We start from the raw sequence: 17702 nt of genomic DNA on the forward strand, positions 1-17702 counted from the left end.
TATCTATTATGTCATGTTTTCTAATCACACATAGACATGTATTTTATTTTTTTTCATGTGGGTGTACAATTAAATGCTATTAAATATTAATATTTCAAAAATAAAATATATAGTAATGCGTGATTGGAGAAATTGATGTAATGGATATAAGACAACGTAAGTATTGTTCAAAATTATAAATAACTTGAAAAAAAGGGTCCGATTCATTTATTGTAACAAGTTTGAAATTTTAAAAAAGTGGTTGTTAATTCCCAAGCCGTTACAGTAAATAGCTAGTGAAGTAATAGGTATAGTGACAAAAGTTATGAATCTGTGATGCATTTATTTTAACGAATTTTAGTGAATGGCTAAACAAGAGATGTATTAGTAGATCTATGGTCATGTAATTTTTGGACATACAAGAGATGGTAGGATTGTATCCCACTTTGCCCAACTTTATCGCAAATTATCCTTGTTGATAGCAAGGATGGCTGCCGGTGCTGGACCTCCAAAAGGCAATAATGGTGGTTGTTGATGTCTCTAATAGGGTCATCATTGGCAAAAGGTGTTAAGGTGGCATTTTTTTGTCTTTTTTAAAATTAAGGCAATATGGTAAAAAAAAAAACTTTTTTTTTTTTAATAAAAACATTTTCAAATTCGATGCATTGCTTTGGAATTATATTTAATAAGAAAAGTAAAAAGTACAGAAAAAACGATATTGAAAGGGAAAAAAGTACATATTGCTTCTTTGAATTAAATTTGAATCATATCTTTAATATGTACATATCTTTAGTAACAAAGCAATTTTAGCCCCAGAAAAAAGCAAGGGAGCAATCCCTATCTTTCACTCAATGAATACGTGAATACATTATAATTAATTTTACGTTAAATCTTTTGTCAACAATGTTTGGTCGACGCTAAACGTGTAAATGTGATCGGCCACTCCTTTATTTCCGCTATACTCATTCTACAATTTACAAAATATTCTCAAATTGACATACAACTAAAAGGAGGCCAAACTCATATCTCGCCAACAACAAGAGTTATGTCATTAAACTCCGGGGGGGGGGGGGGAAGAAATATTACCTTTCATTCAGAGAAGTAAGATCAGTTTTGGTGGGTTATAATCACTTTAGGTTTTATATTCTGCTTTTAGGATTTCATGAGATGCCATACCAAGCTACAAGGAGTCCATTTAATGAAAAACCATGAATGCTTGCAAATGTAAAGCTTAAAATAAAAAAAAATTTCATCTTTTATTAGGGAGGAGAAACAGAAAGAGGAGTTTCACACAATTCCTCCTTCTCCCAAGACCCAAAAAAAAAAAAACAAAAGAAAAGAAAAAAAGAAACACATGAGAAAAGCCCGGGAAGAAGAAATACGCTATTAAATACAAAGGATACATTACAATTACGAGATCCCAATTAATAACACAGACAACTCACTCCAAGTCGAAGGCCGAAAGACATGATCTTGCACCTACGGGATAGTTAATCACAAGACCATACTAAAATGCGCTCCAACTCTCAGAATCTCTTCGTGGCGTTTGACTTTCAGATGATGGCCTAAATGGTCCCGAGCCAAACGGACCGGAGTCATCAAAGGCTGGAAAGCTACGACCCTGATCAAAATCCCCACGGCTGCGGACAGAATCAGATCGTACTAGTGTATCCCGCGAATGTAAAAAGCCGCTGTCATGTGTGCTGAAAGAATCAAATCCTGGGTTGTCAAAAGCAGGCTCGGACCACTCTCTAGACCTCTGTGGGGAGGTGCCTGAACTGAAAAGAGGCGTGCTTGGAACAGAATCGTCAAATCTGAATCTACTACTCTTCGGTTGGGGATCATCTGCCTGTGGTGAACCGGTTTTAATGAGGTTGAGGCCCAAACCCTCAGGATGGAAGAAGTTGTCTCTGGCTCTATCAAGATCAGGGTCCTATACGTACGTCGAAGAATGTGATCAATAAAATGCTTTAAGTGCTTAATAATCAAATACGCACAATACAATAAACTTGATACATTTTGGGAAACCAAGGACATTGATGGACGGCGGGGGTTCAACATAATGGGTTTCACTTAACACTATATCACATTCAAACCTAGAATATTGCGCTTTCTCATTTCTCCACCATTTCCTGTTATTTGGCAAGTGGCATAAAAAATGCCTAAACAACAAACTTTGATTATTCTTTGATTATTCCATATTATCCACCGGCACCATGAAGCAGGAATCTTCTGCAAGCTCTAAATTCCCCATGCTCAAATCACCATAGTCATAGCTATCGTGCAGAACAATGAACCAAACCAAGATTAATGCCCACCATTTATTTAAGAAATTAGCAACGAATAACTGCCCGTATCCCCTACTTACCAAGTCTATTATTTCTACAACTAAGGTTTTTTCCCCTCTAATCATCACATCCCCAGGGACCAGCTCCACTGTCCAAAAGAGGACTTGACCTTTAAAGTCGTTTGCCTTGGCACATATTTGCCACCCCACCCAACAGAGTGCAGATTCGACATGGGACAAGCCAACATGCCCCATCAAGGAGTTATTCTGCTGATCTCTCTCAGGGAACAAGGAAACAGGGACAACTATATAGCTACTACCGGAAATAATAAAGAAGAAAAAAGAAGGGGGCATTCAAGCAACATAAATGAATTAAGTTTATAGGAAAGAAAAATTGCATAGGATGGGTGCAAGAGTTTCCTACCACCTTGGCTGTGCCACTAGGATTGAATCCCCAGACTGAGTCAATATCATCATTAGTGTCAAAGGCTCCCCAGTCTTGTTCGTCGAAAATTTTGTCACCAGGAAACACAGACTTAACACCATCATGATCACTGCATAACCAAAATAATATAAACAATTCTTCTGCAAGACCATAAAACCTTTATCATGTGAAAAAATGATAAAAAAATTTGTCAAAGTTGATAGCATTGAAACTCAGCTCCAATTAACATAATGATATTTGATGGTCTACTTTTGTTAAGGACTTGGATTCAGCCATTAACCAAGAAAGATGGAGCGTGCCTCATAAAAACTTTATTATTAAAATAAAATGAGCAACCAACCAGTATGAAAAATTTTCCCCCAAAAAAAAAAAAAAAAAAACCTGATGCACCAGTCCTGAAAATCATACCTATGGATTCCTTGAATATTCTCTTGATCAAGGGATGAATTATGTTCGCCATTATTCTTTCCAACATTAAATTCCTGAGAGTCCCGTGTGGGGCTTCCAATGCCACTCCTTCCAAATGGACTGTTAGGAGCACTTACAGCTGATTCATCTTCACCTTTACTATGAGCAGATCCATTGTCAACGGCCTGATCTTCAGCAGTCTGATGCCTATCTGACTTCTCATCAATCTCAACTGAAGCTGCAGATGTTTGATTGTCAGCAGTGGCAGCAGCTTTCCTGCTCACAGCTGATACCATTTTTTGTTTAGGAGGTGCTAATGTGTTTTCCACGCTGAGAGTGAGCTCTTTGACGAAAGTGAATCCTGATAGATGAAGGTAAAATAAATAATGAAGTTTGAACAGTTCTACTGAACCTTTCTAAAATGCGGATCGCAGGTGCAGACAGGAAAACAGGTTAGTAACAGACTAACAGTTAACTGCTAATTGAATCCACCAATAGCCTATAATTTCCCCCACGAAAGAAATTATGCGTCATATTGTGAGTCCTCTCGAGCCAACCTCACAACCACACTGAGAATACGATTTATTCTATCATTACCCGCTGGCACAATAGGTCCAGCATCAACAGAAAGTACCAACTCCTATCTTAGCTTTTGTCTTTAACAAAGACACATCTTCTGAGGTTTTTGCAAACTTTAACAGCCAATTAGCAAATTTTTCATGCTTTTATGGCTCCTCCTAGACTAGTCTAACCACGAATCTAACAAGGGTCTCTTACTAACAAAGAAAAAGCCTTAGTCCCTATCTATAATGAATTAGCTAAATAATGGATTAGTGAACTATGTATAATCAATAAATAGACGAGAAAATGGGTTAAGGACAAACAGATGCCATGACAAAGGTAAGGTCCAGGAGATTAATGTTATTAGATTATTACAGATTGAGCCAAAAATTAATTTAAAAAAAAAGAAAAAGAGAAGCTCTAGGAAATCTGCATTAAATCCATGGGAATATTGGGTCAAGATCTAGGAATTATTTGCGTGAGTAATTATAGAAGTCTGACCAAATATAGAAAAATATTCCAGATTTGGTACTCATTGCTACAGGCAATCACCATTAATTCCCGTATATTAGCAATGGCTACTCTCCTATCTTTCTCTCTCAAATCTTGTTAGTTCTTTCATTTTCCTTCTCGTCATAGCCATTAGTCCTTATTGTCAGCATTTATGTGTTTTATTTTTCATCTGCAGCCAGACCTGAGTGCCTCTCACGCTTTAGCCAGGCAAGCTCCTTGCCCTTGTTTTTCAGGCCTATGATTCTTGCTCAGCCTTGTCTCCTCTTCCCTCTAATTTCTATCTCAACTATAGGCACCCACCTGGCTTCTCTGTGTATTTACAATCATTCTCTAAATTATATTCACAAGAATTGAGTTCACTGAACTTACTGGTGTTCGTCTCATCCTCATATGATTTTCTAATCCCAACTAAACTAGGCCCACTAATGAACAACTACTTCGATCTATTTCCAAGTATTTAAGTTATATGCGAGCAAGTATACAAGTTTTATCCAAATGAAAATAGTAATTGACGGATCAACAAGATTGATTAGGATTATTGTGGCATACCTTCATCTTCAAGCTTATCCCAATGTTCATCCCAGTCAGCGGCTCCTTCTTGGATGCCAGGTTGCCAGCCTTGAAAGTTGAAGTAGGTTGAGGTCAACAAATGCAAGGAAAAGGAAGCCCACCAGTGAGATACAAGCGAAACAAGTAGGGGAAACTTCATTGAACAAGAATGAAGAGCTGTTTTAGAGTATAAAAATGTTTTCACAGTTTTATATCCAGAATCTGTGCTGAGTGTGTGCAGACACAAGTTAAAGAGCAGCCATGACAGAGGAGCATAAAAATAGTAATATATTGCAATTAGCAAAATCTAGAACCACAAGTCATGTACCATAAATTACCCAAGTTTAAAAGATTATGAAGTGCAGGTCCACACACGTCTTATTAAAAACTACAAAAATTCCATACATGACAAGTTGAAAAGAAATCAATCTGCCCATTTCAAGTTCACTGATTCAGAATTTAGGACTAGTTCATCAATCTCTCCACCAGTCAAGAACACAAAAAGGAAAATGATAATGACAAAATAAATGAAACAGATATCACGATATAATAAAGTTGTGAGCATGAAAAAGACTGGAAAACGAGAGAAGGATTTATAACGGGATCTACAAATTTGAATATACCAAAAGGTAGCTCCACTAGTGTTGTGGGCTTCCCACGTAACCCATATTTCTTGCACCGTTCATTTAAAGATTTTACTAGCTCATCAAGATCTGATTGGATATGATCAGCGTGAACCTGAAAGTTAAGAGAAAACATAAGAAAAATCAGACTCCAGATGTCAGCAAAGACCTGGGAAAATAAAAAATTTCATATATACCTGAAGGTTACCATCACTACTGCCATCTTGTTCCAATTTAACAACTGATTGATACAATTCCAACTTTTTCTCCTGTGCATCATGGTTCAAAAAATTATTTTACATTGATCAGGCAAACACACACACACACCCCCACAGAGTAGTGATAAGCTTTGTATTTACACTAACTTGAAGAAAAATCCGTAGTTCATCAAACCTGTATGTCACGAAATGTGGCTTCTTCAGCAGTTAACTTAGATGCTATATCTCCAACTTGCTTATATTTGGCTTCATATTTCTTCGCAAGAATCTCAACCTGGCATCGGAGTAATAGGCAAATGATAGACATCAGAGGTAAAGGAGATAATCAGATCAGAACACATGCAAGTGTCAAGAAAGATACCTCATGCTTATCAGAAGATATCCTTTCTACAATCTCATTAAGGCGATTGTCACATCTGCTCTTGTACAGAACCTTTTATACAAAAAAACAAAAAGGTTTCAATAGGTGTTCTTAAATTTTCAGTAGAACATAAAGAAAAATACAACTCTGATAGTATTATATAAAAAAGGAGACAAAAGGTTCTGCAACCTCAGTCCCAAGTAACTAGAGAAGCACCCAAAGTCTAAGATGAATCATGAGAAAGTAGCAATGAAGAGAGGAATTTGCTGCCACCCCCAACCCCACCCACGCCAAGATGGAGGGGAGAGATGAACTCCACAAACATGGTCATGGTAGCACTTGGGAGGATTGACATGTTTTCAGACTCATATAGTATTTTTTACTTGTAATAATTCTGGGCAAGTTTTAGAAGTCTTCTGTTGTCAGAAATGTTAAAAAGTGCGAAGAAAAAGAGACATGTCAGCCAATTTCGGGAAAATGTTGCAGAGATTCCCAGGATCTTAATAGAGAATTCTAATACTGCTCACTCTGTGTTGTAAGGGTGCCTGCTTATTTCATATTCCTATTACATCCATTCTAAATTCCGTCATTTTGTCATCAGACCCTAAGAGTCATGGGAAACTAGATACAAGAATGAAGAGTAGATACATTAAAAAAAACATGAACAAATTTTTGAAGAAAGTAATGGTTGTCACCAAGGATATTTACTAGATACAAGAAGGCTTTAATCATGTTGAGAAAAGAGAGATATGAACAAACAAGGGCAAAGAGTGTCAAGCTGGATCACCAAAAGACTAGATGGAAACGGGGAAGAATCATAGTTAGGAGGTCCATATAAACCCACATCAGAATCCCATACTTCTGAAATGGGACTCAAGTCTCACACATAGCAAACAGGGTCTTAATGCTTATGATTTTCAATTCTCTCTTCTCGTGCTGTTCAAAAAGCTTCATGTTTGACAAAGAGTATGAGTCAATTTTGGAAGCCACCACCATAACAAATGAGGTGTATTAGGCTAGCAGTCCTTCAAAGATAGCTCCAATATGTGCTTCCATAGGGACTATCTCACCAATCGCAAGAATAGCATCAATTAGTTTCTTCGCCTTCAGAAGGAAGTCAAAGATACCCAACAAATCTTTCTTTAAGTTCTTGAGCTGATTTCTCAGCTGTTTATCTTTCACACAAGTCTATAACACAAAAAAAAAGACTTCACGGTTAGTCCAGAATCGGTACCTATGTTCATACCCCACCATTCATGCTTGCATCCCTTTCGTCATTGATGCAAGAAGCCATAATGCAACTAACTGGTCCTACAATTTCTAGTTGAGAAATTCCTTAGAAATTTCCAACGAGTTCATCTTCATCTGAAGCAAATCTCTAACACAACGCACGTTAGCCCAAAATACATATTTGCATCTTGAAGCCATTAATAGCAGTGAAAGCTTGCAGCAGCTTCCATATCAAGTAATTCCCTTCCTCAAGTTTGATGGACACAAGATTTGAGAACCGTGGTAACTAGATTTGCGCAGCATTGATGCAAAACTTGGGAAAGGCAAAATATAGGCATTGGCCATGGGCACGTGTATCCGCTCTCATATGTTGCAGCTTATGGAGAAATTGATGTAGAGGAGTCATGAAAGGAACTCGCTTACAAGCTAGGGAACTAATTCATGGATGCGTGTTCCTACTGATGAAATCGACGGCAAATGGAAATTTCAAACACCAAGTTTTCAATTTTGGTGGTGATGATGAAATTAGATGGACACTACCACGAGATGACCACATGAGGCTTGACATTGATGGATCAGTCGATGCTCAATGACTAGCCACAAGGGGAGGCATTGTGCGCCACTCAACTGGACAATGGATTTTTCAGTTCCATAAAAAGCTCGGTTTTGTTCCTCCTACAATTGCGGAGATTTTGGCCTTGCAAACTGGATTGGAGCTGTGTCAACACCAAGGGATCTGCAAGTTAGTAGCATACACAGACTCAATGGAGACTTATCACTTGATCATGAAGGATGATGGTGAGAACGACCCTCTTAGACCTGAGATTAATGAAATCCGAGACATGCTCTACTCTGGACGGGATATAGAAGTTAGATACGCACCAAGAGACAGCATCAAGTGCATTGATTTTCTTCCTAAAGATGCTCATTATCAAAGTGTGGAGATAATTTTTATAAATGATCCCCATCCCAAGTCCGTGCAACTTATGGACGAGGATATACATCCTCCATTTGATGGATGTAACTTTGATTGTGTTCTTTTCAAGTTTCTCACTTGCCTTGTAATGCCGGGGAAAAAAAAGGTTTTGTGCAGCATTTGTTTCGCACCATAAAAAAATTCAAAACAAGAGATAATTTCCATCCAACTATAGGCAGTGTATTTACAGAGTATCACAATTGAACTTACTCTATCTAACACAATAGTCTCAAACTGACCCTAACAATACTACCCTTCTCACTACCCTTACAATGTCCCACCAAGCTCCATAGCCCTTAGCCTATGCAGCATGGCTTTATTCTAGATGCTAAGCCTAATGTAGGAGTCAAATTCCATACTTTGCCACTGGGTTCTAACAAGCAGGATTTAGTTGCATCTCTCTACTCAAAAGAAAAGTTGTTTTAGACCAAAAACCATTTAAGAATAGAACTCTCAACCTTTACTCCTCTTTTGTTCTTCTTTTCTTTCTCCAGTAAAATACTTTGACCTCCTTCAGATTTAGCATTCAATACACAAATTACCACACACTCTGAAAGCATGCTATCATTTAGCCTTTCACACAGTGATGGTTTAAAAAAAAGTTTACTAAGATAATAGAAGCCAAGTAAAAGTCATATATATATTTTCCTTAAAAACCTCAAGTTTATTAGTTATCAGTTTTATGAAGCATCATTTAAAAAAAGAGATAAACGATTTTAAAGAAAACAAATGTTTGCACATATTTTTTATGATAGGGTGAAGATTTCGCAATAGTAAAAAAGGGGGAGGAAACCAACCTATGTTGATGAGCTTAATTAATTCACTTTATATACAATGGCATGATTATAAAAGTTAGGGAATCAACTATAGGTAAACAACAAGAGTATTTTTACATCCTTAAAAGCTTGAATGTTTTGTTTATGCAGTGCAGGAAATGAGATAAACAATATCCTATTTTGTGGGAATATTTTGCCATTAATTGTACAGATTTTATTTTGTCATTGATTAGCTCTTTATTAGGCTTTATTACCTTTTATGAGATATTATTATTCTGTCTCTCTCTAGGTGTATATATTCAGATGTAATGTACCATTCAAAATGAGTGATAGAATCATATTTCCCACAAGATTCAACATGGTATCAGAGCATCAGGCTCAAATTCGAAATTAGGGTTCCTAGGCCATGAGTCAGATAAAGTCTTTTGTCCAGTATGCTAGGGAACTTGTGTGCGCCATGATAGAGTCATTGTTGACTCTCACCGCCAGTCCCATCAGCAGCAGGAGACTTCAATCGGCTAGACCCAGAAGCAGCTCCATGAACGGCAATGCGTGAGTCACACGCGCCACCATAGTCTCTAGCGACTGTAGCACATCCGTGGCGTGTGAGAGCGCGTGGAAGGTCCACTCCGGCAGCGACTTCTCCCATCGACGACAGCGAGCAATTTCCGGCCAAACCCAGGGACTTCCCACGTCAAAATAGCCCTTTCCTGAGATGTCTCGTTAACGTGCTACATGTTGTGTACTGTAGCCTTACATGTGCAGGATTGTGGCTTTTGGATCACATAGACAACGATTTTTTCTTCATGGTTAGTGTCGTAGGGATGGTCCTATGGATGCTCCTACGCTCATTGCTCAACACTTTGTACCAGTTGCATCAGTGGCGAAAAGAGGAACTTTCCTTCAAGCCTTAAAGATGTCACAAAACACAGTAGTATGGATTGACTCGGGAGCATCTGACCATATGACCAATTCCCACAAGTTTTTCACCACTTATACTCCTTGTGTTGGAATCATCAAAGTAAAATTTGCCGATGGTTCCCTAGCCCAATTGCTGGCAAAGGGAGTATTCGTATTTCAAATTCGATAGTCTTAGAATCTATCTTACATGTGCCTAAACTTGATTGCACTCTCATTTCGGTTAGTCAGTTGAGCAAGCAGTCAAATTGTTTTGCTAAATTCCTCCCATCTCATTGTGTTTTTCAAGATCTATCCTCTGGTGTGACAATTGGAATTGCCAAAGAGTATGAGGGGTTGTACTATTTCGAGGTCAACCAAGTGGGTAATTCACTCTCACCTACAGTAAGTCATTCTGCATCTACCTCAAAACTTGATGATTTTATGTTATGGCATAAGAGGATGGGCCACCCTAACTTCCAATACCTTCAACGGTTGTTCCCAAATCTGTGTCCTAACTACGATGTTAGTGCCACCCATTGTGAGGTTTGTGAACTTGCAAAACACCATCGATCCTCCTATCCTAGAGCCATTTACACACCTACTAAACCGTTCACAACTATACAGTGACCTGTGGGGACCATCCTGAGTTGCCAACCGCACCCACAAGAAGTGGTTTATTACCTTCATCGATGATCATACCCGTGTTTGTTGGGTGCATCTTTTGAAAGACAAATCTGACATCTCATCTGTGTTTCCCGGGTTCTATTCCATGATTAAGAACCAATTCAATTCCAGTATCCAAGTTCTCCACAATGACAATGGCACTAAATATTTTAACCACTCCATGAGTATGTTTCTTCAAGAACATGGCATCATTCATAAAAGTACATGTGCTCATACACCCCAACAAAATGGAATTGCTGAGAGAAAGAACAGACACATCCTAGAGGTTGCCCGAGCCCTCATGTTCACTTGTAACGTTCCAAAATACTTTTGGGGAGATGCTGTTCTCACTGCCACACACCTTATAAACAGAATGCCAAGTTGTGTATTGTCCTTTGAGACACCTCTCAAGAAACTCAAAAGTATCTATCCTACCTCCCATATTGAGACTAACCTTCCTTTCCGTGTCTTTGGATGCACAACATTTGTCCACCTACATCAAAATTCCAAACTTGAACCACGTGCTGTCAAATGTATCTTTGTGGGCTACTCACCAACTCAAAAAGGCTATAAATGCTATGATCCTGTCTCTAAACAAATATTTGTAAGCCTTGACGTTAGCTTTCTTGAAGATGCACCGTTCTATCCTAAGCCTTCACTTCAGGGGGAAAATATAGGTGAACTTCAGTCTTGGGAAGGTATAGAAACCACTCCAAGCACACCACTCCAAGCACATTATAAAACTCTTGCTCCGAGATTTCGTGCTTTCACTACTAATCCTGACAGGATAAAAATTCCTAACAACATTCATGAAGCCCTTGAAACACCAGAATGGAGGAAGGCTGTTATGGAAGAGATGAGAGCTCTTAAAAAAATACAATACATGGGAAGTTGTTGATTTGCCACGAGGAAAGAAACCTGTGGGATGCAAATGGGTCTTTACACCAAAGTATAAGGCTGATGGTTCCTTGGACAAATACAAGGCACGATTAGTGGCTAAAGGGTTTACCCAAACCTACAGCATAGACATTTGCTCCTGCGGCAAAGCTCAATATAGTTAGAGTTCTATTATCATTAGCTGCAAACCTTGACTGGCCGCTTCATTAGTTGGATGTCAAGAACGCGTTCCTTAATGGTGAGTTAGAAGAAGTTTTCATGACCCTACCTCCAGGTTTTGAAAACAAGGGAAGAAGTAGCAAAGTATGCAAGTTAAAGAAATCTCTCTATGGGCTCAAGCAATCTCTCAGAGCATGGTTTGATCGCTTCTCAAAAGTGCTAAAAAGAGAGCAGTATGTGCAGGGCCAATCTGATCACACACTCTTTGTTAAACATAATGGAGAAAAAAGGGCCATTTTGATTGTCTATGTTGATGATATGATCTTAACTGGAGATGACATTGAGGAAATTGAAAAATGAAGAGAATCTTAGCATTTGAATTTGAAGTAAAAGATCTAGGCCAAATGCGTTATTTTCTTGGCATGGAAGTCGCCAGGTCAAGGAAAGGAATATGCATCTCATAAAGGAAATATACTCTTGATCTCTTGACAGAAACAGGAATGCTTGGATGTAAACCTGTTGACACTCCCATTGCGGTACAAAAAAAGAAGAAGAAGAAGGAAGAAAAAGGCAATGTTGGTGATGATAAGGAGGAGGAGGAGGAGGAGGAAGAAGAAGAAGAAGAAGGACCCCTCGTTGACAAGGAAAGATATCAAAGTTTGGTGAGAAAACTCATCTACTGTCACAAACAAGACTAGATATTGCCTTTGCAGTGAGTTTTGTGAGCCAACATATGCACTCCCCAAAAGAAACTCATCTGCAAGTTGTGTATAGAATTTTGAAGTACTTAAAGGGTACCCTAGGAAAAGGCTTATTCTTCAAAAAGGCAGAATGACCAAGTATAGAGATATATACTAACGCTGCTTACGGGGATGGCTTTGAAGATAGAAGATCCACATCTGGGTATTTCACCTTTGTATGGGGTAACCTAGTAACATGGAGGAGCAAGAAACAAAATGTGGTGTCTAGAAGTGCCGCAGAAGCTGAACTCAGAGCGATTCCACATGGAATTTGTGAGGGTTTGTGGTTGCAAAAGCTCCTCAATGATCTACAAATTGAGGTAGAATTACCTATCAAGCTCTATTCTGACAACAAGGCTACCATCAGCATGTCCCATAATCCAGTCCATCACGATAAAACCAAACACGTTGAAATAGACAAGCACTTCATCAAGTAAAAGATTGAAAATGGAGTGGTGTGCTTGACCTATGTTCCGTCAAAGAAGCAAGCTGCAGATGTCCTTACCAAGGGGCTTCCAAGAGACAGTTTTGATGAATGCGTAAGCAAGTTGGACATGATTAACATCTATGATCCAACTTAAAGGGGAGTGTGGGAATATTCTGCCATTAATGTGGGAATATTCTGCCATTAATTGTACAGATTTTATTTTGTCATTGATTAGCTCTTTGTTAGGCTTTATTAGCTTTTATGAGATATTATTTTTTTGTCTCTCTCTAGGTGTATATATTCAGATGTAATGTACCATTCAAAATGAGTAATAGAATCATATTTCCCACAAGATTCAACATATTTTTACCAAGCTCCTACTTGCAATCTCTAGCTGCACCTGCATGGAATATAGCTCAGCCTTCAAACTATTCTGAAGAATGCATGATAGCATGTTATATACCTCATGAAATCGATCATCCTTTACCATTTACAAATAGACCAAATAGAATGCAAATTGAACGGCATTAGTTTAAAAGAAAAAAGCATGGAAAATACTCACAAGTTCTTGCATTTTGGCATTATAGAAGTCTATTTTCTCCCTGGAATCCAATATTTCTTTCTCGAGTTCTTCCACCTTTAATAACAAAAACAACATGATGAGAATCTCCTGTTCAGCTAAAACAGGACAGAATCCAATCAGGTATATGCAGGCATGACACAAGGATCTCAATAAATGACAATCTAGAAAATGGACTTTCCATGAACTGTGCAGAGATAACTACAACAGCTAATAGTTATCATGTGTAAACTTCAATCATCATTAGAAGGATTAAGAGAAAGCAAAAAATTCTAGCAATGACATGTCACTGCATCATAAAACTAAACGATATTACCTAGATGGCCCTATATGAAAAATTGGAGAAACAAAGATAGGAAGCAAAATTCCTAGGAAAGGTTTAAATAGCACAAACGAAAAACTGATATAAATACTGCCAAAATAGATAACCAAAATACTGCCAAAAAGCATAAGAGTAATATTACAAAGAAGAATTCTGATCTCAATAGAAAAAGAAGCGCAACAATGTTTGTAAAGACATACATAAAAAGATAATGATTAAAATAAGGAACTAAATGATATTGTGCATCAGTAGTGTTAGTGCAAAAGCAAAAGATAGAAAAGGTACCTTCTTATCTGCTTCTGTTGCTTCTTCAAATTTTGAATTAATCGAACTCTGTTCATCAGAACTCAGCTGACTTATGAGGTGTTTCTCCAAGAGTGGCACTCTGCGCTTTTGCTGCTTATTCTCTGGTCCTTCATCTGCTTGAGGAACAGAAACAGGTCTTGGTGGCCTACTAGCAGTAGGGTTCACTGGTCGGGACCCAGAAACAACCATCCCTTGCTGCTGTTGAAAACCTTCAGAGATAATAGGGGCAGAGAGACAGATTTAGGAGAAGAAATAGATATTTTCATAAACATGGAAGCTTGTAACAAAATACTGCTAATTTCTTGTTTATATATATGCACCTGATAAAGTTCCCCAAGATGCAGTATTGTAATGACTTGTGGGTTGACCAGAAGTTGGTAATCAAGCATAATGTTATTAGGAAGGACTGCAGGAAGAACTCGTCCTTCCCTGTGTCGCTCCATTAAGTACAATGCAATACAAAACTCCCTAAGAGAAAGCATGCTATCATTATCTTGATCAGATAAGTCCCAGACCTGCTTTAAAACCTCTGAGAGATATAGGTCAAAGAATAAAAATAAGGATCAGGGAATCAGCTAGCAATCAAAAAGTTAAAAGTATGGTGTGTATAACAGAACCACCAACACCCCACCAAAAGCAGATGGCATCAAATGCAACCTATCTTCTTATAGAGATGATCAATCAGTCATATATTTCAACTGACTGCAGTCATTGTAGCTAGAGACCAAGAAAAGCAAGTAAAATATATGAACTTCAAGGCTATCAGTAAGCAAAAAGGAAAAGACAAGCACACCATACCTCTTGGCAATCTCCAACTAAGGAACAAGTTTCGGGCTTGCTCCCCAGTAATTTTCCCATCTCTGTCTGTATCTACTTCCACAAATACTTTTGTATATTTCTGAACATCGGATGAAGTCATCCTTGGCCAGAGAGATGGAGGCTGACTGGAAGCAGAATTCTGCAATCCCGCTGAATGTCCAGATGGAATCAACATAGTACGTGCCTGGATTGGGACATTTTGGTTTTGTTTCGCCAGTGCCTGAGCCTGTGGAAGTTGTGAACTAGCAGGCTGTGTCACAAGTGAGCTCTGGAAAGAATCAATGGCACTTGTCTGAATAGAATTCTGGTTCGCTCCAGATACTGGAACAGCAGCTGATGAAGCCTGTGAACTGCGTGTAGAAAATCCCTGTGGTGAAGAGTATTGCTTTAGCTGAGATGAGGTGGCAGAGAACACATCCCCACCCAAAAATGAACCAGAAGTAAAACCATTTCCTGAAGCATCAACAGATTTAGAATCCTTAACTGCTAGTTCAGATGGATTTATGTCAGAGACAGGGTACTGCCTAGGTGGCAGTGCAGCATTTGATCCAGAGGCTGCAAGCCCAAACCCATCCTGGGTTATTGAAGGACTAATTCCACCAGCTCCTACTTGGGAAGTTACTGCTGAAGCTCCACTCACTTGGCCACCGATCCTATCAGTTGTAATGCTGGGGGCGGTAGCTTGAGCTCTAACAACAGCCACTGCTCCAGAGAACCCTTGAGTGGAGCCTCTGGGTGCCAGATTCGAACTAGATGTAGAAGTTTGTTGTGGAGGCTTCACTAATTGACTTTCTGGAGAAGAAAAGTTTGGCTGGCTTCCAATTAAATTTGGAACTGTCCCCCTCAATACAGTGTTTTGGGAGGATAAAGGATTAACAGGAGCCATCTGAATTGTAGGTGCAGCTACAGAAGAATTAAACTGAGGTGCAAGAGTGGAAGCAAAATTAATTTGAGGTGCAGGTATCTTGGATGCAGCTGGGCCATGCAAAGCTGCTTTTACAATTTCTGGGGTTAGCTCTCGCTTACTCTGTGCCACTGTGACAAGTTTAAGGGCATTATAAAACTCAGCCCGGCCAAGGAAACCACTTTGACTCTCATTTGCAAAAGCCCAAATCTGTAAATGAAGCCAACCAGCGATATTAATAAAATTTAAAATACTGTCACAAAAGAAAAAATTTAAATATGAATGTGTCTGCATTTTGACATGATTAGAATGTAGATGCCTTCATGCAGTGGTGTCACCATTAAGAAGGACGAACACCCATGTATCAAGGTCACAAGCAAGAGACGAATGTGGCGCCATCACAATAATACCTCACTAACAATCAAAGCAATAATTTGAGGAACTGGCAAGAACCCTATCAAAAGACCATTTCAAGTCAAAAGATGTTCATGCCCAAAAAATAGTTTCATTATAATCTCTAGAACAATCACTCACATGAAAGCCCATTTGACTTAAAGTGCAGCTAAAGCACAAGGGCCCATTAGTCTCTTAAAAGAGATAAATATCATTAAATTGCATAACTTAGCTGGTTATTTCCATATCTGCACCACAGAATGCAGAATAAGATTAGCCCTCACGTTCTGTAGAAAAGCATATATACAGTACTCATGATTAATTCTCGCATTTTTAATTTTTACAGAACTCAATTCATTGTGACTTCTCCCATTCACAACTAACGTAAGAAAAATAATTTAGGTAGATTGGCACCATTATATCAAGCACTGTGTAATCCTCATACAAATTCCAAACATCCGAAGCGCCCCAGATGGCTGAGATCTGCCCAAAATCTCAGTTTCAGGACAGCAGGATACATCGACACTGACAGTTCATACATCAAGGAAATTCAATAGAAAATAAATTTTAATCATCTTAACTGGAACCAACCTCAGATCAGAGTACAAACTGACATTTTTAAGATCACACTAAAGAATGGAAACAGTCTTGATATGCTATTGCCAACCACTAAAACAATAAACTTGTACACAATCATGGGAAAGCAAACATAACTGCGTGCCTAACAAATAGTGAAGATAGTACCTGCGCGAGAACCTGCTTGGACAAACCGGAGCCTTGGAAGAAGGCGACAGCTTCGGCACCACTAATACGGCCGTCCCGATCCAAATCCGCACGTCGAAAATAAGCATCGAAGAGATCAACATTAGGCGCTTGGTTCTGACTCGATGCCATTGTTAACACCGGCTGATTTTACAGTTTGCGAATCAAACCATAAAAACAGCAGATTCACAAAGCTAAAGGTATATGCACGGAGAACGTGAAAGACCTCAAACGACAAACACAACCAAGTTCGAACCCGTGCACATCAAAGGATTCGCCCAGCCCCCTATTGCTGTTAATTTGTTGGAACCAGCGGAATGAAAAATTGCGGAACGAAAAGGGACAATGACACTGTTACTCTCGTTCGGTAACGATGTTTCGAAAATACTACTGGGATTGGGCCACAGGACGGGACTTTCAGTCAGACCCGCCCCTCGTGTACTTTTTATTCGGTAAAAAATGGGGCCTTAGCCCAAGCCATTAAACAACTCTACCCAGCCTAAGGCATGAAGTAGCCAATAACGGTAGCCCTTGTAATCACAAAGGCAGGCTGACAGCAACTGAAAACCAGAATCTTGACTCACGATCCAACTTGGGAGCCAGCCATCACAAAAATAACCTTCCCTGTTCTAGATTCATTTTTTACTCAAATGCAAGAAAAAGGGGTGTACATACACTCCAATTCATGCACAGTCAATTTTTCAAAAGAAAAAAGTAGAGATGAGATTTCATGCCGAGAGCAGGGAGGATTCTTCATTTTGCAAATTTATGGAATGAAAGACTTTTGCCACTCTAATTTGTCGACTTAAACGTACTTAAGACATAATTATTATAGCATTATTAAAGATGAAAACCTAATTAAATAACTTCGTAGGCTTATCACACACACACGCGTGCTTGCGTG

The 17702-nt window shown here is 38.8% G+C and overlaps 1 pseudogene; it reads right to left on the reverse strand.

Moving 5' to 3' along the window:
* Positions 1-1194: 1194 nt before the first annotated feature.
* On the reverse strand, positions 1195-17206 carry LOC114739380 (actin cytoskeleton-regulatory complex protein PAN1-like; annotated as a pseudogene).
* Positions 17207-17702: the final 496 nt, after the last annotated feature.

Source organism: Neltuma alba, unplaced genomic scaffold, assembly GCF_004799145.2.
Source record: "Neltuma alba isolate B1F8T4 unplaced genomic scaffold, ASM479914v2 tig00013920_pilon, whole genome shotgun sequence".
NCBI classification, from domain to species: domain Eukaryota; kingdom Viridiplantae; phylum Streptophyta; class Magnoliopsida; order Fabales; family Fabaceae; genus Neltuma; species Neltuma alba.